The sequence below is a fragment of the Manis pentadactyla genome, chromosome 11 (genome assembly GCF_030020395.1).
Source record: "Manis pentadactyla isolate mManPen7 chromosome 11, mManPen7.hap1, whole genome shotgun sequence".
Taxonomy (NCBI): Eukaryota; Metazoa; Chordata; class Mammalia; order Pholidota; family Manidae; genus Manis; species Manis pentadactyla.
Window position 1 is genome coordinate 85,704,425 of NC_080029.1, and position 26,644 is coordinate 85,731,068.

The following is a 26,644-nucleotide window of genomic DNA, read 5'->3' on the forward strand; positions in this document are numbered from 1 at the left end:
CAACAAATTGACCAACCTACAAGGAATTAATTCCTAGAAACATACAACCTAGTAAGACTAAATCATGCAAAAATAGAAAATCTGAACACACCAACTATTAGTAAGGAAATTGAATTGGTAATCAGAAACCTCCCAACAAACAAAAGTCTATACCTAGACTGCTTCATGAGTGAATTGCACCAAACATTTAAAGAATAATTAATATCAATTCTGCGTAAAGTTGTCCAAAAGATTAAATAAAGAATACTTCCAAATTTGTTTTATGAGGCTAGTATTCTCTAATACCAAAACCACACAAGGAAACCACTAGAAAGAAAATTGCAAGTCAATATCCCTGATGAACATAGATGCAAAAATTGCCAACAAAATATTAGCAAACTGAATTCAACAATATGGTAAAAGGTTCATATACTATGATTGAGTGGGATTTATTCAAGAGATGCAAGGATGGATCAACGTCTGCAAGTCAATCAGTGTGATATACCACTTTAACGATATGAAGAATAAAAAGATAAAAGAAAGATAAATGAATGATAAAAATCATATGATCATCTCGATGCATAAAAAGCTTTTGGTAAGATTTAACATCAATTTATGATAAAAACTCAACAAAATAGGTAAAGAGGTAATTTACTTCAACAATAATAAAGGCCCTATGTGATAAATACATAACTAATATCATACTCAAAGGTGAAAAGCTGAAAGCTTTTCCTTTAAGATCAGAAACAAAGCAAGGATGCCTACTCATCACTTTTATTCAATGTATTAAAAAATCCTTGCCTACAATTTGACACAAGAAAAAATAAAAGGCATCCAAACTGGAATGCAAGAAATGAAACTATTACATTTGCAGATGACATAGTATTATATAGGAAACCTTAAGGACTTCACACACACACACAAAAAAAAACCTTTAAGAACTAATCGACAAATTCAGTAGGATTTCAGGGTATAAAATCAATACACAAAAATCTGTTGCATTTCTATACATTAATAATTGACTATTACGGGAATTAAGAAAACAATCCCATTTACAATTGTATCAAAAGGAATAAAATAACTAGGAATATATTTAACCAAGTTGGTGAAAGACCTGTACAGAAAGAAACTATAAGACATTGATTGAAAAAAATAAAGAGGACACAAATAAGTGAAAAGACATTCCATGTTCATGGACTAGAAGGATTAATATTGTTAAAACATCCATACTACCCAAAGTAATCTACAGAATCACTACAATTCCTATCAAAACTTAAATGGAAATTTTCACAGAAATAGAACAAACAATTCCAAAATTTCTATGAACCACAAAAGATTCCAGATAGCCAAAGCAATCTTGAGAAAGAACAAAATTGGAGTCATGCTTGATTTCAAACTATATTATAAAGGTATAGTAATCAGCATGGTATTGGCCTAAAAAGCAGAAACATAGCTCAATGGAACAGATAGATAACCCCAAAATAAAACTATGCATACACAGTCAATTAATTTACAATGAAAAAGCCAAGTATATACAATGGGGAAAGGACAGTCTCTTCAGTAAGTGGTGCTGTGAAAACTGGATAGCTATCTGCAAAAAAAAAAAAGGGAAGAAGAAGCAGGGCTATCTTACATCATACACAAAAATTAATTCAAAATGGATCAAAGATTTAACATAAAATCCAAAACCATAAAACTCCTAGAAGAAAGCATAGGCAGTAAGATCCTTGACATTGGTCTTGGCAATTTCTTTTTTGATTTGAAACAAAAAGAGAAGACAGCAAAAGCAAAAATAAACAAGTGGGACTATATCAATCTAAAAAGCTTCTGTACAGCAAAGGAAATCATCAACAAAATGAAAAGGCAACCTACTGAATGGGACAAAAATTTGTAAATCATGTATCTCATAAAGGGCTAATATCCAAAATATAAAAGTAACTCATACAACAGTACAAAAAAACAAACTGATTAAAAAATGGATAGATGATCTGAATAGACATTATTCTAAGGAAGACGTACAAATGGACAATAGATACATCGAAAGATGTTCTACGTCATTAAACATCAGGGAAATGCAAATCAAAAGTACAATGAGATATTGCCTAATGTGTTGTTATCAAAAAGACAAGAAACAACAAGTGTTGGCAGGCATGTGGAGAAAAGGGAACCCTTGTGTACTGTTAGTGAGAATGGAAACTGGTGTAGTCACCATGAAAAACAATATGGAAGTTCCTCAAAAAATTTTTAAAAAGAACTACCATATGAGCCACCAATTCTACTTCTGTGTATTTCTCTGAAGAAAACAAAATCACTAATTGAAAAGATACATGCACCCTATGTCCATTATTTACAATAGCCAACATACGGAAACAAACTAAGTGCCCATTGGATGAATGGATATGGAAATTGTAATTAGAGACATACACATACACATGATTCAGCCATAAAAAAGAACGAAAACTTGCTATTTCCAATAACATGATGGATCTTGAGGGCAAAATAAACAAAATAAGTCAGACAAAGACAAATACTGAATGACCTCTTCATATGTGCAATTTTAAGCAACAAAAACTAACCTAACAGATACAGAGAACAGACTGGTGGCTGTCAGATGGAAGAGGTTGGTGCTTGAGGAATCTGATGAACTGTCTTTGTTTTAGTTTAAATAAATTGGATACAAACTAATACACTGTTTAGGTTAGTTATGTGCATGGCAAGAAATCATAGAAAATGAATAAATTAATGCAAAATAAAGGAAGGGTAGTTTCTTCTGGTCTAGGAGGGTTTGTATAGGAAAAGAATGTATGATGGATTGCTCAATAGGAACATAAGAGTCTTTAAAGAGTATAATATTGTTTTATACACCCAACTGCTCAAATCACAAATACAGTAAGATTGATAAAATTGAATTCATAATTCTTTAAAAACAATTTTCAGGCAATAATTAGTATTAAAAAAACACAAACTGGATAAAATATCAGCAATATATTTCACAGGCAAAAAAATTTGATATTCCCAACAATTAAGGAAAATTTAAACATAAAGGGGAAAAAGGTGAGTGAAAGCACATACAATGGGGAATAGACAATCTTTTCAATAACTGGTGTTGGGAAAAATGGATAGCCTCACGCAAGAGCATGAAACTGGATTACTGTCTAACTCCATACATGAAAGCAACTCAAAGTGGATTAAAGATCTAAATATAAGACATGAAACCATTAAATTCTTAGAAGAAAACAGGCAAAAATCTTTTGAACATAAGCATGAACAGTTTTTTTCTAGACCCATATCCTTGGGCAAGGGAAACAAAATAAATGAACAAGTGGGACTACATCAAACTAAAAACTGTACAGCAAAGGACACCATCAGCAGAACAAAAAGGCGTCCTACAGTATGGGAGAATATATTTGTAAATGACTCATCTGATAAGGGGTTAACATCCAAAATATAAAAAGAACTCATACACCTCAACACCCAAAAAACAAATAATCCAATAAAAAAATGGGCGGGGAACCTAAACAGACACTTTTCCAAATTAAAAATACATGTGGCCAACAAGCACATGAAAGGATGCTCCTCATCATCATGGAAATGCAAATTAAAACCACAATGAGATATCATCTCACAACAGTTAGAATGGCCACTATCCAAAAAAAAAAAGGAAACAACAAATGCTGGTGAAGATGTGGAGAAATAGGAACCCTCCTATGCTGTTGGTGGGAATGTAAACTGGTGCACCTACTATGGAAAGCAGTACAAAGGTTCCTCAAAAAACTAAAATAGAGATATCATATGACCCAGTAATTCTACTCCTCTGAATTTACCCAAAGAAAACAAAATCCCTGATTCAAAAAGATATATGCACCCCTATGTTTATTGCTGCATTATTTATAATAGCAAAGTTATAGAAGCAACCTAAGTGTCCATTAATAGATGAATGTATAAAGAAGAAGTGGTACATATATACAATGGAATATTATTCAGCCATAAAAAGTAAATCCTGCCATTTGTAACAATATGGATAAAACTAGAGGGTATTAACCCCCCCTGTTCTGAGAGAAATCTTATGCATACGTGGATGTTTTATTGCCCTTGTCTAGCTTGGATTAACACATAGTCTACAGGCACACACCTGATCATCTACATTTGCTCTCTTACAACACTGAACTATGTTTTCTACCTTTATCTTGTATCTACCTACCACTTCAGCATTTTATTAAAAATAATAATAATAAAGAGAGAAATGTGGTATCCACATATAAATCAAGTATAAAAATCAAATGAGTATTCATATTTGAACTGACTGTTTATAGTTCATAATGCATGAGCAAAACCGAAGGTTTCTGTGATGGCTGCCCTTGTACTGTTCACCATGTAAGAATTTATTCACTATGTAAGAATTTGTTCTCCATGTAAGAACTTGTTTGTTATGCCTCAGAAGATTGGAGACTGACGAAAATTAGGCTTGGGGTGGATTAATGATTGTGCATTGAGCATTGACTCCCCTATACAGAATTTTATTGTTGTTAACAACCATTTGATCAATAAATATGAGAGATGCCCTCACAAAAAAAAAAAAAGTACACACTTCTAATGGTAAAATAATAAGTAACCAGGATGTAATGAATATAGTCAAGATATTGTAACAGCTTGGTACGGTGATAGCTGGTACCTAGAATTGTCATGTATATAAATGTTGAATCACTATGTTGTACACCTGAAACTAATGTAATGTAATACTGTGTGTCAACTACCCTTCAATAAAAAAAATAATAATCTACAAAAAAAAAAAAACAAAAAAAACTAGAGGGTATTATTCTAAGTGAAATAAACCAAGTGGAGAAAGACAAATGTCATGTAATTTCACTTATTTGAAGAATATAAAAACAAAACAAAACAAAACAAAATGAACAAAATAGCAGTGGACTCACAGACATTGAGAAGTGCCTGGTGGTTACCATAAGGGAGGGTTTGGGTTGGTGGAGAGGAATAAAAGGGCACAAAAATTCTCAATCATAATATAAGTTGGTCATGGGGATTGTAACACAGCATGGAAAATAAAGCCAATGATTCTATAACATCTTTCTATGTTGACAGTAACTGCACTAGTGGGGGTGAGGATTTAATAATGTGGGTAACTATTGAACTACTGTGTTGTATACTTGAAAGTAATATATGGTTGTATATCAACTATACTTCAATAAAAAGAAGACACACCTTTACATATATACATTAAAAAGCTATTAATTGAGCATTACTTGTAATTTGAAAGCATTATAAACAATGTGAATGCCCATAGATAGGATAGTGGTTGAATAAATACAATTGTACAGTCTCTCAATGGAGTATTATACAACTGTGTAAAAAATACTTTATTTTTTGATAAGTAAAAAAAATAACCCAACAAAGAAGATGTGTAGTACAAGTGAAATAAGAAAATATCCCTGTATCTGCTCATATGTGCAAAAAAGAAAGGAAAATTAAAAATTAATGATATGGATTACCTACACAGGGTGAGTGGAAATAGCAGTATTGGCATGGAAGAAGAAATGGAGGGGAAATTACAGACACTTCTCTGAGTAGAACTTTTGTATATTTCTAACCTTTGGAACCATATTAAAAATATAATCAACAAAAACATAATCAAGAAGGATGGGGCAAAAATCCCCCAAATGAAATATAAACAAAACCAAATGAACCAAACTCAATTTCAATTGAATAGCTTAACCACAATGAAGGGGAGGGGAGGTGACAAGTATTTTCCATAGGTATTTGGATTATATGCCCTAAAGTCAAATACAAAAAGAATTGTAAACAAATGTTGAACTCTGATTGCCATCTGTTTTCTTATAAAGGGATAAGCCAGCAATTTTGAAATTAATATTTCTGTGTGATAGAGGATTTAGTGAAAAAGCTAAATATATTGTGGACAATGAAAGACAGATTGCTCATTGTCCAGAAGGAAATTACAAATACAGAAAAGGGAGAGGATAGAATGAACCCTGTGGAATTGGAATTATCTGATAGAACTCATGATTATATGTATATTTATCTATAATTATACATAATTTTGTCACATAAAACATATTTATATTTAACCTATATAATATATATTTAAACATTTATATATTTTCTATATACAATACATATAATCATACGATAATTATACATTACATGTAAATATATGCACATGCAATGAACATACATGTACATGTATATAATGCATATTACATATAATACAAGCTTATATTACGCATACATATGAAAACATGTATGTGTATTCACACTGGACCATATATACATACATGTGCATATATATCCACTCAGAAACATTCATATTTCTCTATCAATCTACATATGTATCATGCAGATTGATGTAGAAATATAGATGTGTGTGGGCATTTGCACACACATAGGGAGAAGGAAGGATGTGTAGGTGGATATAAATTTGCATGTACACATATATTTGTGTGTATACATGTTCACTGACAGACCTAACAGTAATTGGTAACAATGAGTATACAGTGTACTTAGACCTTTGTTTCTAAGTATCATTCTTCACTAAGGGAAAGAGGCTCTCTTTAGGAAAATGGTTGATTCTACTGCTGAGAAAGTACAAAATGAGCCTAAAATACCTTGTTGTGGCAGAGAATAAGGAAGTGATAAAAAATGCAGACATATCAGAAAAGCATATGTGTGATACAGTTACACACATTAAATTTTCAGCATTGTAAAAATGTTTTAGCTATAAAAATTCTGATTTTGAAGACTTATAAAAGCAGAATATCCCTATTGTAACTCCTTCTCTCTCTCTTACCAAAGGGTTCTTGGCATAGATTTGATATTGATAGAAGTTAGAACTGAGCTGATATGATTAACCTGGTGGAAACAGTTTTATAACCAAAATGAAAACCAGAATTATGATTTTAGTATGGAGAGCTGGAGATGATCTAGGAACTTATCCTTAATTGTTATACAAAATTCACGGGTGCCACAGAATCACCTGGGGCATTCGTTGTTGGTTAGTTGGTTTTGATACAGACATTCACCTTCCCACATCTCTGCACTCTGCTGATTGCAGCAACTCCATTGCCCACCCCACACCTCTACTATTTTATAGGAAACTAGATGTAAAGAAGTTATTATAGTTGTCTAACTTGACATCACTAGTTCACGTCAGAGCCATAATCATAAAGAAAATCAATAAAATCTTTGAAAGAATTGCCTCCTTCACTTGGGGCCGTTGTCACCAGTCTTATTTGTTCACCATTTCTACCCACACGCCTCCTTCTGTTGCGTCACTTATGTCCCAGTAGAGAAAGCCAAAGGTAGAAGATGGAGCAGAGCTGATAAGAGAAAGAAATTTGGAGAGGATTGTGTCTTGATACATAAATATATCTTACACAAAACTATTAATATAACAAGTGCAATCATGAATTTCAAATCAGGAAACCTTGGGTGGAATGCTATTCTCCCATTTATAGTTGTGTGACCTTGACAGACTCACCTGACTTCCCTCAACCACACTTTTTCTATCTGAGATGTTCAATTACATCCTGGACTCACCAGTCATAAAGTGGCAATATGTATCAAGTGCTTAGAAGAAAAAGTTAATTTTCTCTCTTTATACCCCTTTCCCCCCTTTTAATAGCTGTGTATATGTTAACTTTGGAGAGTGATTTTTCTTTTTAAAGGAGTCTAAACTAAAGCATCAAGAACTGAACAGAAGGTTTTAAACATTAAACCTCTTCTCATAGATTTCAAAAGTTTCTATTTTGTATCTATGTCTCTTCCCTAAGCCAGAATTTTTTTGCCACTGGGGAGCCAATGAATGTATGAACATACCCCAAATATTGCTCTTAGAAATTATAATATATGTTATTTTCCTTGAATATGGAAGGGAAAGGGAGCTATTGTACAAGCATAACTATCTGTGTCCCTAAAAATTAAGATACTGATTTGTCTGAGATCCCTTTTATTCAAATAGTTCATTACTAGCTGGGAGCCCAAATTAAAAAATAAAGAAACAAAACAAACCATTTAGGGTCAGAGCCCTAAATTGTTTATTATAGAAATTTCAGAAGAGAACCATTTACACAAAGACAATGTTACTTTAAGTCCTCTGTATGATAATAAGATTATTTCTCTCAGCCAAGCTAGTAAGTTAATACCATCAATATTTTCCCAGTTCAACATTAGATTAGAGTATCTTTATCTTCCAATTAACCTGCAATTATGTCTCTTAATATCTGACGTTCTGTTGGATTTTGGTTAATCCATACAATGCCAATATTTAAAGATAAGGTCCCCAGGTCAATCACTTAGAAACCATTCCCAGAAGTTGATGCTAATCAAATTTGTTCATGCAATTCAGTGAGGATATTGCCATGATAAGTTTTAGAACAGATGTTTGACACTGAAGAAAGCTCTTACGGTAAAATTTAAATCCCTTCTGTTCAGTAATGACAAAGGTTATTAAAATGTACTTTTTTTGGGGGGGGATTAACCTAATTAAGTCACTCGATCAAAAACAATCAAAATAGCAGCCCCCTTATAGCCTCTCCAACTATGAGGTTTCTCAGCCCTTCAATGTAGCCCTGATGAAAGCACAGCATGAGGAATGGATAGAATTATGTTCTCAGCTGAGAAATTAGCCGTAAGCACTTGTTAATAAAGGCAAATAGAATTTTACAAACCAACATATAAACTTTGTGAGGTTATTTTATTGCTTTGTGCACCAAGGTAGATTGATATAATTACCTCCTTATATTCTTATTTAATTCATTTTTTAAAATCTTGGTTGATGATGAGAGGTCTAAAAAATTAGAACAGATTGAATCTGGCTATTCTTTTAGCTCGAAGCTGCTTGCCTCTTGATTAAACAGGGTTTTCTCCTGAAAGAAATCCAAATACCCTGTACTCCCTACTCCCATGAATTTCCACAAAAAATTACATTGATTTTCCTAGGATATTCCTGTTTTGAGGTGAAGGGTAAAGAATACACATGCACCTGCATACATTCACACACATATACATACATGGTTTTCTCCTTTTCTCAGTGTCCAAAATTCATCATTCTATTGTGCTAGCCATTTTATGTTTAAAATAGGCTCTGAAATATTAAACCCAAAACAATTAAATGTAAACGTTTCTTTTTTCTAGGAAGTTGTCCATTTCTCCTAGGTTTCCCAGCTTGTTAGCATATAGTTTTAAATAGTATTCTCCAATAATTCTTTGCATTTCCGTGGGGTCCGTCGTGATTTTTCCTTTCTCGTTTCTGATACTGTTGATTTGTGTTGACTCTCTTTTCTTCTTAATAAGTCTGGCTAGAAGCTTATCTATTTTGCTTATTTTCTCGAAGAACCAGCTCTTGGTTTCATTGATTTTTGCTATTGTTTTATTCTTCTCAATTTTATTTATTTCTTCTCTGATCTTTATTATGTCCCTCCTTCTGCTGACCTTAGGCCTCATCTGTTCTTCTTTTTCCAATTTCGATAATTGTGACATTAGACCATTCATTTGGGATTGCTCTTCCTTTTTTAAATATGCTTGGATTGCTATATACTTTCCTCTTAAGACTGCTTTTGCTGTGTCCCACAGAAGTTGGGGCTTAGTGTTGTTGTTGTCATTTGTTTCCATATATTGCTGGATCTCCATTTTGATTTGGTCATTGATCCATTGATTATTTAGGAGCGTGTTGTTAAGCCTCCATGTGTTTGTGAGCCTCTTTGCTTTCTTTGTACAGTTTATTTCTAGTTTTATGCCTTTGTGGTCTGAAAAGTTGGTTGGTAGGATTTCAATCTTTTGGAATTTTCCGAGGCTCTTTTTGTGGCCTAGTATGTGGTCTATTCTCGAGAATGTTCCATGTGCACTTGAGAAGAATGTATATCCCGCTGCTTTTGGATGTAGAGTTCTATAGATGTCTATTAGGTCCATCTGCTCTACTGTGTTGTTCAGTGCTTCCGTGTCCTTACTTATTTTCTGCCCGGTGGATCTATCCTTTGGGGTGAGTGGTGTGTTGAAGTCTCCTAGAATGAATGCATTGCAGTCTATATCCCCCTTTAGTTCTGTTAGTATTTGTTTCACATATACTGGTGCTCCTGTGTTGGGTGCATATATATTTAGAATGGTTATATCCTCTTGTTTGACTGAGCCCTTTATCATTATGTAGTGTCCTTCTTTATCTCTTGTTACTTTCTTTGTTTTGAAGTCTATTTTGTCTGATATTAATACTGCAACCCCTGCTTTCTTCTCACTGTTGTTTGCTTGAAATATGTTTTTCCATCCCTTGACTTTTAGTCTGTACATGTCTTTGGGTTTGAGGTGAGTTTCTTGTAAGCAGCATATAGATGGGTCTTGCTTTTTTATCCATTCTGTTACTCTGTGTCTTTTGATTGGTGCATTCAACCCATTAACATTTAGGGTGACTATTGAAAGATATGTACTTACTGCCATTGCAGGCTTTAGATTCGTGGTTACCAAAGGTTCAAGGTTAGCCTCTTTAGTATCTTACTGCCTAACTTAGCTCGCTTATTGAGCTGTTATATACACTGTCTGGAGATTCTTTTCTTCTCTCCCTTCTTGTTCCTCCTCCTTGATTCTTCATATGTTGGGTGTTTTGTGCTGTGCTCTTTCTAGGAGTGTTCCCATCTAGAGCAGTCCCTGTAAGATGTTCTGTAGAGGTGGTTTGTGGAAAGCAAATTCCCTCAGCTTTTGTTTGTCTGGGAATTGTTTAATCCCACCGTCATATTTGAATGATAGTCGTGCTGGATACAGTATCCTTGGTTCAAGGCCCTTCTGTTTCATTGTATTAAATATATCATGCCATTCTCTTCTGGCCTGTAGGGTTTCTGTTGAGAAATCTGACGTTAGCCTGATGGGTTTCCCTTTATAGGTGACCTTTTTCTCTCTAGCTGCCTTTAACACTCTTTCCTTGTCCTTGATCTTTGCCATTTTAATTATTATGTGTCTTGGTGTTGCCCTTCTTGTATCCTTTCTGTTGGGGGTTCTGTGTATTTCCGTGGTCTGTTCGATTACTTCCTCCCCCAGTGTGGGGAAGTTTTCAGCAATTATTTCTTCTAAGATACTTTCCATCTCTTTTCCTCTCTCTTCTTCTTCTGGGACCCCTATAATACGGATATTGTTCCTTTTGGATTGGTCACACAGTTCTCTTAATATTGTTTCATTCCTGGAGATCCTTTTGTCTCTCTCTATGTCAGCTTCTATGCGTTCCTGTTCTCTGATTTCAATTCCATCAATGGCCTCTTGCATTCTATCCATTCTGCTTATAAACCCTTCCAGAGTTTGTTTCATTTCTGCGATCTCCTTTCTGACATCTGTGATCTCCTTCCGAACTTCATCCCATTTCTCTTGCGTATTTCTCTGCATCTCTGTCAGCATGTTTATGATTCTTATTTTGAATTCTTTTTCAGGAAGACTGGTTAGGTCTGTCTCCTTCTCTGGTGTTGTCTCTGTGATCTTTGTCTGCCTGTAGCTTTGCCTTTTCATGGTGATAGGAATAGTCTGCAGAACTGGGACGAGTGACGGCTGGAAGGACTTCCTTTCTTGTTGGTTTGTGGCCCTCCTCTCCTGGGAGAACAGCGGCCTCTAGTGGCTTGTGCTGCGCAGCTGCGCGCAGACAGGGTTTCTGCTTCCTGCCCGGCTGCTATGGAGTTAATCTCCGCTGTTGCTGTGGGCGTGGCCTAGCTCGGGCAGCTACTCCAAAATGGTGGAGTCGCGTTGGAGCAGGAGCTGCTGGGAGGCTATTTATCTCCGTAAGGGGCCTCCCTGCTCCCTGCAGCCCAGGGGTTAGGGTGCCCAGAGATCCCGGATTCCCTACCTCTGGATTAAGTGACCCGCCCTGCCCCTTTAAGACTTCCAAAAAGCACCCGCCAAAACAAAACAACGACCACCAAAAAAAAAAAAAAAGAAAAAAAAACTTTTTAATTAAAAAAAAAAAAAAAGTTTTTAATTAAAAAAAAAAAAAAAGGTGGTCGTTCGTTTTTCTTTATTCTCCGGTGCCAGCCTCAGGCCTCTGCTCACTGGTCTTTCTGCCCTGTTTCCCTAGTATTGAGGTCCCTATCCCTTTAAGACTTCCAAAAAGCGCTCGCCAAAACAAAACAGCAGAAAAGCAAAAAAAAAAAAAATGGTCGCGTGCTTTTCTTATGTCCTCTGTCGCCCAGCCTCCAGTGCCCGCTCACTGTTCTTGCTGTCCTGTTTTCCCGTTATCCAGGGCCCTGCACTCTGGCCCGGATGGCTGGGGCTGGGTGTTCGGCAGCCCTGTGCTCCGTCTCCCTCCCGCTCTGCCTGCTCTTCTCCCGCCGGGAGCTGGGGGGAGGGGCGCTCGGCTCCCGCGGGGCCGGGGCTTGTATCTTACCCCCTTCGCGAGGCGCTGGGTTCTCTCAGGTGCGGATGTGGTCTGGATATTGTCCTGTGTCCTCTGGTCTTTATTCTAGGAAGGGTTGTCTTTGTTATATTTTCAGAGATATATGTTGTTTTGGGAGGAGATTTCCGCTGCTCTACTCACGCCGCCATCTTCTGACCCTCTGTTCAAATGTAAACGTTTCTAATGAAAAACTGGCAAAAGGGAACATTGAACAATCCAAAAATTATATTTCAACAAAGCTAGTCTTTCTCCTAAAATATTTTGAGTCTGGGACTTTTGATTAGATTATCTCTTTTCATCTTAAAGTTTCCCAATCCAATCTCATTTAGAAATTACTCATGTTGGTAAACATAGCTCATATACCAATATGATAAAGTTCAAGTGCATGTTTATTTGTCTCTATAGGCTGGACATTTTGAATATATTTATAAAATGAGATTGGGTTTGAATATTATATTTGTTAATCAGAAAGTTTCCTAGTACGGTTGTTTGTTATTGTTTTTAATATGATAATTTCATAAAAAGCTAGACTAAGATCACCATATAATTATCATCAAGTTAATCAAAGTTCCTTATAGCATTTGCTAATACAAATCATGATGTTGTCCCTTACAGATTAAACCTTTAGACCATGTGTGGACTAGTTACCCAGCATGTGATTCATATCCTTTCAACCAGGTCTGAAATGCTATAATAATGTATTTCAGTGACTATCTTTATTGTGACTCCCCACAGTGAAAATAAAATTCAATTTTTACTAAACAAGTTCATAAGCAAAAACTCTACAATTCCACGATCTCCTTTACAGATTCTAAACCAGAACGACTCAAGCAAAGCTATCAGAATGTCTATGAAAGAGCTGGTCCATTAGGATATCTGTGAAAAGTTAAAACAGGCTGTATCAATAGGCTCATGTCCACAGGTCACAATATTTTACTTCCAGGTAGAGTCAAAGCTGACCTTTCATTTTAAAGTTTTTTACAATGCAAGTGTACATCTTTACATCAAGAAAATTCTCTGCTAGCTTATGTTAAATGAAAGTCTCAGAATAAAGGTGAAATCTGTATCATGAGTCAAATCTTGTAAAAAACAATTGTGTAAATGAGCTGTACCTTTAAAAACGTACCACTGACTACTCCAAAAAAGGGACCCTTCTGAGATCGGAGGCCTATTAAAAACCAGAAATGTTAGACATCTGTTGCTGCATTGCAGGAAGGAAAAGAGAGAGATATATTAGTACCATATGCGAAGAAGTAGGATTCCAAAATCCAGCTTTGCTGGTATTTCCCAAAATAAGTTGCCAGGTTTACAGAATAAATGGCTTAAGAAATAAAACAGTAACCTCCTCTTAAAAATTAAGCAATTCTATAAAAAAATATATCTGTATATATGTTATAGCAATTTTTTACAAGTGGCTACTTGAAGCAAAGCACAGTCATAACTACAATCTATATTCAAAGAAAAAATATATAAAAAACCTTTGAGGAAAAAGTGACTCTTCAGTCAGATACTTGGTAATGAGGAGGAGGTGATCAAAGCTGAAATCCTATCTCATTTTGTTTGTTATTATAACAGCAGTTCCTGATCCTTTTTAAGTTCAAGCGTGATCAAAATTTGCCTCACAGGGCCACAGTTTACACTGTGGTGCCCCATTATAGGCCAACAGATGGAATGGCATTACCCAACTATAGTGTTAACTCTGCTTGAGACCTCTAGTCTTGGATTGCGACAGTCTGGCAGCTGAAAGAAAAGTGGGGGTGAATGAGGTGATTCTATTGAAATCCAAAGGAAAGTCCTGAGGTTTCAGAAATGGGATCCATTCTTCTGATAGAATAAGTATATCGCCAATTCTTTCAGGACTGAAATAGAGAAAATACTAAAGAAACCTTCCCATTCACAAGTTATGGGGGAGGGTAATGGTAACATTTAGGAATAATTGGATCTTCGTAGAAAAAAAGCAAAACAACAGTTGAATTATCCCAGCAGTGGTCAAAATGAGGAAGTAGCCAAAGCAGTATCTAATTTAGGAGAGCTCACTAACCTTGTAAAGCGTTGATTAATCTAACTAATCTTGTGTAATCACATTGTTTCTGAAGTAATAACTAAGCCTATCTTTAAGAAAAGAGAGGGTAGCTTCCTTAATTAGTTTATAGCTATAATTCTCAAACAGGAAAATAGTCTTAAGGGGCAAATATCTCAGGGAGTAGATACAGTAACTAGATCTAGAGTCAGTAGAAGCAAGTCTATACTCATGAAATTAAAGCCAATATATTACCAAGGGAACTCTTCAGGAAATGAGAAACAAAAAGGGGAACTGCTGTCTTCCCTGTGTGGTGTGCAATAAAGTCTCTCAGAAGGAAAAGAGAAGGCTTCAAAGAGAAGCTTCTGTCCTCGGGACTTCTTAACCATCCCATCTATACCCAGGAACATGGACTGTTTTCTATTATCACTGGAAACTTGCAGAATATACTTGCAGAGAATCTGCAAAAGAAGTATAGAAGCAATGTTTAATGCCAGTTCCCCAGGAATATATTCATCAGAAAATGGGAAAGCATGCCTAATATTCTTTTAGTATAAATTCATATGGAGAAGGAAAGATAAGATTTAATTTGGGTTCAGTGTAACCAGGTATATACGGAAAATGTCAGACAGAAGAAATGAATCCATTCTGCTTAATAATTCTATGTAGTTTTCCTTGGTGTGTACAAATCAACTTTTCTAGTTTACACTGAGATAACAAACTCCTCAAATATCAGAGGCTTACAGCAAAAGTTTAGTGATTGCTTAGATTAAATGTTGGCTGGAGACAGCTATCGGTACCCAACGTCTTGTTCTCAGAGTAGTACAGGCGAACTCAAAAGTTCACCTTTCCCCGCTTCACTCTTACAAAAGACCTACAGGAGTACCTGTTTTCATTAATGAAAGAAATCCAAAGAGGATTTTCACTTTTACAAAAAAAGGCAAAAAGTAAGAATAGCATCAGTGTTTATTTTGCAGGCAGCTGTTACAGAGGCAGCACACGCCTCAAGCAGTAAGAGAGGCCCCACTGAGGAACTGCACTCAGTATCTCAGCATCAGGGCTCAAGAGCTTTGAACTGAGTCGGTGAGCACCTGCGCTTTATCTTGATTTAGTTCGTGCATCTGCTAGCGAGATGTGTCCTAAGGTATCAAAAAAGCTTAAGAGGGGATTTTTGGGTCTGGGAACACTCAGAAAATTGTCCATACAAATTAATGGTAATTTCTTTTTCACTTTATGCCATTTTGGCTACCAAAGGTTTCATAGGAATGCTTTACTTTCAGATAGCAGGGGAAACCTGTATCTTCCTGCTGGGTCTGTGCTGAAATAGTTGCTGCTTTCTGGGGTATGTCTTCTCATTACCAGCGGCCTAGCAAAAGATGTGTTGGCTCTTAGGCTCCTGCCTACATTTCACTGCCCAGGTGAGCCATATGGCTTCATAGGAGGGCCGTTAGGTGGGACGTACCCTCACTCCCACAGCAGACACTGGGCAGGGGGGATAATGCGCTCACAATGAGGATAGAGAATATTTGGGAGCAAGAACACAGACGAGCATAATTGGGAATTTTGAATGTGATCAAGAAAAGATCATCTTGACTTTCTTAAAAACTGGCCAAAGAGATTTCAAAACAGGTAACAACCACACTAGAGACTTAATAGAATTATTTCTTAGACATAATCTATTTACATTTCATTTGGGGATAGCAGGATTTGGGTGAATCAACGACAAAGACGCTGGGGACAACTTTAACAAAATTTTTTTTAACTAAGAAAATATCAAGGAATTTACAAGTTTTTCTTGTTGTTGAGAATTATGCCATTCAAACATACTTCTGGGAGTGAAGATGCAGAGAAGAAAGCTCAGGTAAGTTTAGATGAGCTCTAGTCACCAGGGCATGCCACTGAGTTGACATAGTCTAGTTGAATGGTACAAACTCCACACCCTAGGCTAGTATGATATTAAGAGATTAGTATTAATTCAATAAAGTAAATATTAATATTAATAAAAGATGGAATATTGAATAAACTGGCATAGTTTACATGGCTCAGATTTCAAGAGGGAAAAAAAGCAAATAATAGGCAAACAAACATGTCAGAAGAGCTGGCATATTTTCTTAATTTGTAGAAATTCATCAAAATCTCTATATACACTGGACTGGATGGTGACTAAGGGTGCTATTGTTGCCCCCCACCCCAAAAAAAATCCTCCAGTAATTAAAAGTTCAATCTATATCATTTAAAAAGAGGAAATTAAGTAAGGCTCTCCTGTAGGAAATGTGAAAACAATTTTTTAAATTATTTTTAAGCATGAGTTTTAAGAATTAATAAAAAATTCAGTAAACTACTCCACTCCCTCAAGTTTTAATTAACCTAATTTTATGTTTCTAACCCCTAACAAGAATAGGTTAACTTATATTCATATAAATGTGAGAGAGATTTCATTATTCATATCAGTCATTTGGCTATTCACTGTTACAGAACTGTTTAAGGGCTACCTAGCCTGTTAGCTTCAGTTTCCTTATTTGTGAAAGGAAATTAGTTCTTGTAAGCAATAAACAAGATAATTATGCAAAGATTTAGAATAGTACCTGACATGAAGCAAATACTCAATAAATGTTACTATTTTCTAATTTACTCATCCATTTAACAAACATTACAATTGAGTCCTATAGTTAGCGGGGCCAGTGTTTGGGAGAGAAATGAGGATAATGCAATAAGCAGAAAACTTGAGCCAAGTATAAGAGAACTTTCTGTTCCTTCTGAAATTACCTTTTCTAAAACTCCTTTCTCAAGGACATAACATTTCTTAATTTGAGCAACAGAGGATTTCTCAATCTTAAAATGTTAAGAAAACTACAAAATTTTGCCAAATAGATAAAAGTAAAAACTAAGCCTGTTGTATAAATACCACTTTATACTAGCCCCCTTCCAAGCAGAGAGCTGCTTCTAAACACTACTTCAAGAGATGTTTATTTTCACTGAGAAAAAGTGGACTTAAGCAGTTAAAAGGCAAATGCATTTAACGAAGAACTTAAGCAGCACATTTTTATGTCTGAAGTAATTCTTCTCTAGATACTTTTGATGGCCTGAGTTGACTATCTACGCACTTGTGTTGGAGGCACAGCCAGAGGACTTCAAGATGAAAAGGCAGCATTCCTTCCTTCAGGAGGCTAACAATCTAGTCCCAGGGTCAATTTTAGTATGTGAATTATTGGCAAGAGTAGAACATTAAACTACTCAAAATTCTCTGAACCTGCCATGTTTTCTCACAATCATGGTGTTCTAGTAGTTTTTTGAAGACAACCTCAAAAGCTCTGATTTTAGTGTTTGCTGATCCCTGGCATGAACACTCACAGTATGGCTGAGGTCAGTTATCAACACTTGAACTGGCTCTTATAATTCCTCAGTATACAACAGTCCATTCCTGTGAGGTAGCATAGACCAGCTCAGCATCCGGCTGAGCTCATCCAACCTCTGCATTAACTTGACTTAAAATTCCCTTTTCCTCCTTACTTAGCTATTTTCTATGCAAATTTTAAGCTCCTACTCATGCCATTTGCTTTAGGAAGTCTTTCCCAAATCATTTAGTCTGAGAATTTGCTTTCCTTCCTTTCTTCCTAATTTCTCACCCAGGACTTGATCACATTACATATTACACTCTTTTGGGAGCATCTGTGTGTGTATCCATATTTTCCAGGGAATTGTGAACAAATTGAGTCAAAATCTGTGACTTATCTCTAATTCTTCATTGTTGGGCACACTTCTTTTCTTGTTAAAACAAAATCAAATATTATCACATGCATGAAAATAAATACACCCTGGGAGTTCAAATGAAGGGGGTGGGACAGGAAATGATCAAGACAATTCCCATGAACAGATGACACTTGAGGACAGGCTTGAAATGGCTGGAATTCCATCAGGAGAGATCAGAAAGCCAGAACAACATTCCTTGCAGAGAAAATGGCATGAATACAAAGTTCAGGGATAAGAACCATGTAGGGTGTGTTCAGTGGAAAACCGAGTCATCCAGTAAGGGAGGAGCGTTAGCCACACGTGGGAAAGAACAGCAGGGGGTCAGTCCGCTTGGGGTTATGGAGCCTGGGCTTCTGAAGTTTGGGTGAGGAATCTGCATGTAACTTAGTAAGCAACAGGGAAATTAAAGGTTCTTAAGGCAGGCAATTATATAATTAGATCTAAGCTGTAGGAGGACTGACAAGCGAGTGGAGAGATTGTCATAATAGGAGGTGGCAGAACATATGAAAAATAAGGAAAATATAAAGTAAGGGTTTTAATGAGAGTGTAAACTTGGGATGGTGAATTTTAGAGATATAGGATCACTAGAAATTTTGGAGCAGACCTTTTTCAGCTCTACCTTTTCCCTTCAAATACAAATAAATAGGTCAAATGACAGAAACAGTGAGCCTGTACAATTCCTTGTCTTTAAATCACATCTTTCTCTCTTTTTCTCTCCCCCCCACTTTCTCTCTTCCTTTCTTTCAATTTGAATAAGCCTTTAGCTCTGTATTGGAAATGAAAAATTATTTCCCTACCACAATGGTGATAGTATAACGAATATCACTCTCTTTATTTCCAGTATTTCTGCCAAGGAACCATGTATATTCTTATTAATACAACAGTGATTTTTACATCTAAAACATGGCATATACAACCATCACACTCTGCATGTCCTGAGTACTATGGAATAAATTTTCCATCAGCACTTTAAAAACATTATGTGAAACAATATATCATTATATATTGGTGAATCTAAAAATAAGTTTATAAGCAAAAATCAGAATCATGCATTCAACTCTGGGTTATAAAAGTCAGATGACATAAGCAATGATTCTCCTGCAGCATACCATTTAACTTCCAATGGACTCTCTTCCTTGACTTGATCGTGAACTCACTCTTAAAAGCAAATTAGCATGCTTTGTTTTAATCTTTAACGGGTAAGTCACCTCTGAATTACAAAATCCCAAACAGGAGGTGCTCTATCTCAATTTTTCATCACAAAAGCATCTGCAGTTCAGAGACTGTCAACCAAGGTAGGCTGCCTTTCATAACATTTCTCTTGTGAATTATTTTAATTTTTCAAGTTTAGGTTTATGGGTAGCTCAGAGACAGTTGATAAATTTATGATGTTATAGAACAAAGATGTATAGCATATATATTTTATTGGTAAGCTATATATTTAATAAAAGGGCTTTAATAAATCACTAAGGCCTAAAGCCTTTACACAAATTACAAAACTCTGGATGAACAGAGAACTAAAGCCCACTGGTGGTCATATAATTTCGATCAGCTTCTTTGTTTCTAGAGTAGGAAGAAAATGAGAATCATGATGGCCTAAACCCTCTTTGGCCTAAACCCTCTTGGCCTAAACCCTCTTGGGCTATCATCTTTTCTAAATTCTTCTTTATTGAACCTTTGTTCTACATCAATATGTATAAAAATATTCTATCTATCATATTGCATTGAAATGACTTGCTTACATGTTGGTCTTCCCTCCAAAATGTGGGCTTTGTTTTGTTTTTTGTATACCTCCATGCCCCAAACAATGCAGAGCCTATAGCCTAGCACATAGTAGGCCCTCTATAAATGCTTGTCAAAATGAACTAGTGTGTGCTCCCAGGGAATTTTTTGTTGTTTCACCGTTAAACATGTATAAGACAAAGACACTTTTGTAGCCAATTTACCCACAACTTCTAGGAAAGAAATATTAGCCATTTCATTATGAAACCACAAGTGCTCATTAGCAGACTGAAGGACACTTAAAATACAACAACACAGGTGAAGTGTGGCAATAAACAGATATCATCCTCTTAATGTACAGCCTAGGTGTAGAATTTTTGAGGTTAATGCTAGACTCCTTTTATTGTACATGGATGAAATTTCAATAGGAAGAAAATATGCCAATACTTTTAAAAATTCAATTAAAATGTAATAGTTTGTGTTAAGTTGCTGCAGCATGCTAATGCTGGATGATAGTGAAGGTTTTGGTCCATAGCAGCCTATCAAAAGGTCCTAGAGTGAGGGCAATCCTGAAAGCTCTGATTTTAATCCGAAGAGGTTGTGGTAGAGGAACATTTTTTCAATTAGCAGGACAAAAGCATAATTCTTCCCAATAGGGAGGTTGACTGTAAAACTCAAGGAGAAACCCAAGGAATAAACTGGACAGCTAATTCAGTAAACACAGACCTACTGAAGAAATGAGCAGCCAAAAGATGAAGTGTCTAAAGATGTCACCTCTTAAATGGGTTTTGAGGTTTCCAATAGGTAATGCAGTAGATAATATTTGCTCTACAATTAAGCCAACAGGGTAACTGACAATCCTATTCAGAAGGTGACCATACTATCCCACAGTTATCATTCAAAGGGAGGCTGAAAATGATCCTCCTTTCTGGGTACAACTTCTATATGACAATTCATTTGTGTGAGACATACCCATTCATTCACTCAGGGCTGGTATTCAAATCACCAACCTTAATTATAATTGTTGGCTGCAGTGAATAATCTGTGGATAGTTTTGAGTTGCTGCCAAAAATAATATATCTCTGGGGGGAAGAGGGAGGGGAGACTAAGCTTTATGGGAAGAGCAGCTCTTTTCCCATAAATGATGAATCAATCCATTATATTTGTGATAATCAATGCCCTGGATCCTCTTCATGTCATGGTAGGGGGAGGGAAAACCTTAGTGGCCAATCATTACTAATTCACTTATTACACTAATATTAATCATGAGGAGCTAATGTGATACTAATGTGACTATAATGTAGACTTCAATAAGAATTTCACTCTAGTATAGAAGCATGGTATTTTGTTTTCTAAAGTAGTTACCTCACAAGTGCTTCTTAAAGATTGGAAGGGAAAGGAATCTGACATGCTCTCCACCTGAGTATAGAACCAGGAGGGGTTAAATTGCGGGCTCATCTATAAATTTCCTGGTTGGCTCAAGGATGTCTGAGTCAGTCATCACTTGTAATGGTGAAATGTCCTTCCAGGAAATGTGTATTGCTGAGACTTCTGGGGCAGTAGTGGCTGCAAAGGCAGGTTTCTGGGAATAGAATCTAATCTCTAATGGTGCCTGTCATTTTTTGAAAGGAGTTTGATGGGGATGAACAAGGGAAGGCAATAAAGCCTGACTTCTGATCTTGAATTTGAGAACCTTTCTGGAACAACCTTAATTCAATGTCTTCAGATGTGTAATGGGACCCATTTCTGAAGATTTTTGAGGTAAAAACAATCTTAATTCAACAGACTCCAGGCTTCAATAGTTCAATAGTTAAGGAAAAAGTGGCCAATGTCCATTCCTGCTGACTTAGCCCTCAGGCAGACCACCGTCTTACTGGAATGACTCAACAGCTTGTGATCCAGCAAACTCTTGAGGCCGTAGAAGCCAGTAAGATCCACTGTGATTTGACTCTCCTCACGTATGCTGCCCACCTACCTCTTCCTACTCACACTAAACAGAGAAGCCCAGAATCGCTCACGTGAACCACACTGCTCCTCACTTCCTTACTTTGCTCATGTCAGCCGATCTGCCGAGACCCTCCTTCCTCTCCACCTTCAGCTGGATTCCTCCTCATGTTTCAGTGGTCAAGTTGAGCATCACTTCCCTCAGGAAGACCTCCCTGTTCCTTCTTTCTCCTTGCTCATTCCTGTGCTATGAAATTTCTGGGCACAAGTCTACTGGGATAATTGCCAGTTCAAATGACCATTTTACCATTCTCCTACTAAACCATGACTTTCTCAACAGGTAGATGTGTTTCTTGTTCCTCTTCCTATCCTCTGCTCTTAACTGAGCACCTGCCACATTGAGAGAACTCAAAACAAAATGTTACATGAATATATAACTTGAATACATGAACAAATATATTAACAGCATGTGTGAATACAGGTCTTTTTTTTTTTAAGTTTCCTCTGGTCCTACTAGGCACATCAGCCTCCCATATAATGCTTTTCTACCATACTTCAATTTATTGACTATTTCACAATTTAAAAAATTTTTTTGGTAATCACCAATGTCACCCTTTTCTAATTCAGCCAAGTTTCCACTGCCCACTCTAAGGCTATACTAGCATGAACTGCATCATTTCCAAAAGAGTGTTTCTTCTGTTAATTACATTTGCATATATTGGAAAGAAAAATCTTATGGATGTATCTTGCTGACATAATCCATGATTTCTCCATCTATAAAATTGAATAATAATAATTAGCTTTAAGTCTTATGATCACAAATGATGTGACAGATAAAAGGTGTTATAAAGCCATGCTGGTAAATACCAGATCTCTTCCTGTGTCATGCCTTGGATAGACTTTGACGTTCCTTGGAGCAAATGGAGGGGTAAAACACTTTTCTCCTTTGGGTCAGTGCCCCCCTAATTCCCAATTATATGTACATCTAACTTCCCACACGTTTATAATTCCATCTGTTCTCTCCAGGATCCTCAAATGTGAAACCTCTAAAAAATAACTGGAGATCTTCAAATACTCCCCTTGGTTCGCTGTGTCAGCCAATCACCACTCTGTCAGTGACTGAAGGCTACAAGTCCTAGTCAGTGATGCCTTCCTTCCAGTCCCATTTGGTCAGCCACCTAGTGTTGAGTGCTGTCACTTCTACCTCCACGTTATCTCTTGAGGGTTTCCTCTCTTTCCCACCTCTAGGTGCTCAATATTAGTTTAGGACCTTATCATCTTTTGTTCAGTTTATGTAGTAGCTCCTGAATTAGCCCCTGCATGCCAGGCTCTCCTCCCTCTATTATATCCTTCCCACTCTAAAAACAGTGTCTAATCACATAATATTTCTTCTTAGGAACCTTAAATGACTCTGTATAAGATTAAGTCTCAAGTCCTTAGGCTAGTACACAAGGCCTTTCCCAAGAACTATTTGCAAAGGCTGAGGGCTACAACGGCCTCCTGTGTTTATCTCCATCCTTCCTTGCAAGAACTCCACTAGGAGGTTAAACCCATTTTAAAAATGAAACCAACACCAAAGCTGCCTTTGGCCCAGAGGAGTTCTGTTTTAGATTTCCTGTATGGTAGAGTAAGCATTCAACCTGAAATGTGTCTGCCTCGAAGGTCTTTCATGATACCATGCTGCTTGATGTTTCTCAAAACTGATTTTTGTCTACACCTGTGTGCTCTGTCAAGAGGAGTTTCTTCTTTTTGAAACACTCTTGGCCCTTTTACCCTACTCCACCTGATAATCTGTTGATTTAGCTTTCAGTACCAAATGTAATTTCTTCTATGAAATTCGATTTTTTTTCTCTTGAGGCTCCATACAAATGTACTCTATTGCTTATCCCATCCAATTGCAATTGCAATTAACAAACTATGCTGACTTAAGTGGCAAGGAACATATCTTACACATATTTGTAATTCCTACAACTTAGACAATGTGTAGCACATAATAGGAGCTCTAAACATACTGTGAAGGAACTACTTGAATGAATGTGTTCCAGAAGTGACAATATCAGGTAATACCTTTCTCTGAAAATTCAGAAGTGAAACACAAATTTCATTATTTTTTAAAGTCAAATGAAATCTCACCCTTAGTCTCCCTCCTACTGAGCTGATGGTAAATTTAATCTAATCATTTGGTAGGCTGTGAATCTAGAAATCTTGTGTGGTGCTCGAAAGTCGGCAACCAAGGTGAGAGACCTGGTTTTAATTCTGCCATGGCTGCCTTAGGTTTTTGCTGCTGTCCAACTCCGTGCTCTTGCAGGCAAGTGGTTCTGCTATTTGTGCCAAGCCTGAACAGGGGATCTGTGCTGAAGTTGAGAAAAAAGTACCCAGAGTCCTGCTCTCTTATGTGAACCACCTGCCCATTCCTGAGGTTCTGCCTTGTCTCCTGTAGAACACTTGGTCTTGGGGGATATCCGCACTCTCTGCTACTACTTGTATAGCACCTTCCTCCCCAAAGGAGCTACATTTTCCTCTGTTCATCACCCCAACACGATCCTTTCACACAGCTAATAAGCTGAAGCTGTCAGGAAGAGAAAGCAGAAGTAAAGTTTTGTTGACTTCTGCTTTAGGTGCTAGAATGCATCCTCGACCAAGGTAAGCAAACACAAAGGCCTTTACTTTCTTTGAATGAAATAAAGCAATGTGACAGAAATAAAAGTATGTCAGTGTTTATTCTTCCTGATCTCTCTTAACTGTGAAAACAATTCCTTAAGAATGTATCTTGCCATAATTGTCTATTCATCTCTTTTGGGTACCACCTAGTACATTATTTTGGGGAGAGAGTGGCAGTACAGTGCAGTAGTTCAATCATGAATTCTGAGTTAGATCGCTTTAGAGTTCAAATCCCAGTTCCATGACTTAACTAGCTTACGTATCTGTGCCTTTGTTTACCTCTCTGTGAAATGGGAATAACATCACCTTCTTCATAATGTGCGATTATTAGATTAGTTAATGCATGCAAAGTGCCTACAATTATGCCCGGTACAGTGTAAATTCCATATACAAGTTGATTAACACTTCTGTTTACTACATTCTTTAGTGATCTAATTCAGAATCTTGCCTTCATCTCTTTGTGGGTGACTCATACCAGAATTTTTTTTATCACTGATATCTCTCCTAAACAGTAGTTCCAAATTTCCGAATTGATGTTGAATAATTCTCCTGAATATTTTCTGACATCAAAACTCACATGTTAAGACCAAAACCATCATCCTATCCAGACACCTCTATTCTCATTAACGTTGTCTCCTTGCTTTCCTGTGGCCTTCAAACCAAGTCAGTAGGTCCTATTGAATCTTCATGAACTTCCTTTTCACTACGACCAAATTAGTCCAGACCTAATAACCTATGTTAGGATAAGCAAAACAGCACATGGATTGCCTTAAATTAGAACATATTTTAAACTGAATGAAAATAAACACAGTGTTATCAAAATTTGTGGTACGCCATTTAAAGCAGTACAAAGGGGAAAATGTATAGCACTAAATGCTTATGTTCAAAAAGAAGAAAGCTTTCAAAACAATGACTACATATTTTACCTTAAGAAACCAACAAAGGAGAGTGAATTAAACCAAAATACGCAGAAAAAAAAGAGAAAATAAGGAAATCAGAAACCAGAGCAGGAATTGAATAAATGGAAAATAAAAACTTGAATTAAACTAAATTCTCTTTCTGTGAGAGCAATAAAATTGATAAACCTTAACTTACACTGAACAGGGAAAAAAGAGAAGACACAAATAACCAGCACCAACAATGAGAGAGGAGTGTTCAGTACAAATCAGACAGATATCAAAAGAGTAATAAAAGGTTGTGATGAACAAGTCCATGTCAGTTAATTTGACAACTTGGAGGCAATGAACAAGTTCCTTGAAAAACACAAAGCTCAAAGAGAAAATAGATAAGCTGAATACTTGAAGGTCCATTAAAAAATTGATTTTTCTGTTAAAAAAAAGATTTTTCTTTCCTTAAGAAAATATCTCAGGCCCAGATGACTTCCTGGTGGGTTCTACCAAATATTTAAGAAAGATAGAAAAAAAGCCTTTTCTGTACAATTTTTCCAGAAAATTGAATGAGAAATTAATGCTTCCCAACTTTTTCTATGAGCCCAGCAATGCCTAATATCAAAACCAGAAAGAGACATTACAGGAAATCTACCAATATTCTTCATTACATATAGATATATATTAAAAATTATATAGATCTAAAATTTACATAGATAAAATATTCAAAACACAATGTTAACAATTCAAATCAACAATATAAAAATGGATGATGCATCATACACGGTGAATTTTTTTTGTTATCATTAATGTACAATTACTTGGAAAACATTATGGTTACTAGACTCCTCCTATTATCAAGTCCCCCCCACATACCCCATTAAAGTCACTGTCCATCAGTGTAGTAAGATGCTATAGAGTCATAACTTGTTTTCTCTGCATATACTGCCTTTCCCGTGTCCACCCCGCTACATTATGTGTGCTAACAGTAATACACTGTTTTTCTCCCTTATCCATCCCTTCCCACTCATCCTCCCCAGTCCCTTTCCCTTTGGTAAATGTTAGTCCATTCTTGGATTCTGTGAGTCTGCTGCTGTTTTGTTCCTTCAGTTTTTACTTTGTTCTTATGCTCCACACATGAGTGAAATAATTTGGTACTTGTCTTTCTCTGCCTGGCTTATTTCACTGAGCATAATACCCTCTAGCTCCATCCATGGTGTTGCAAATGGTAGGATTTGTTTTCTTCTCATGGCTGAATAATATTCCACTGTGTGAATGTCCCACATCTTCTTTATC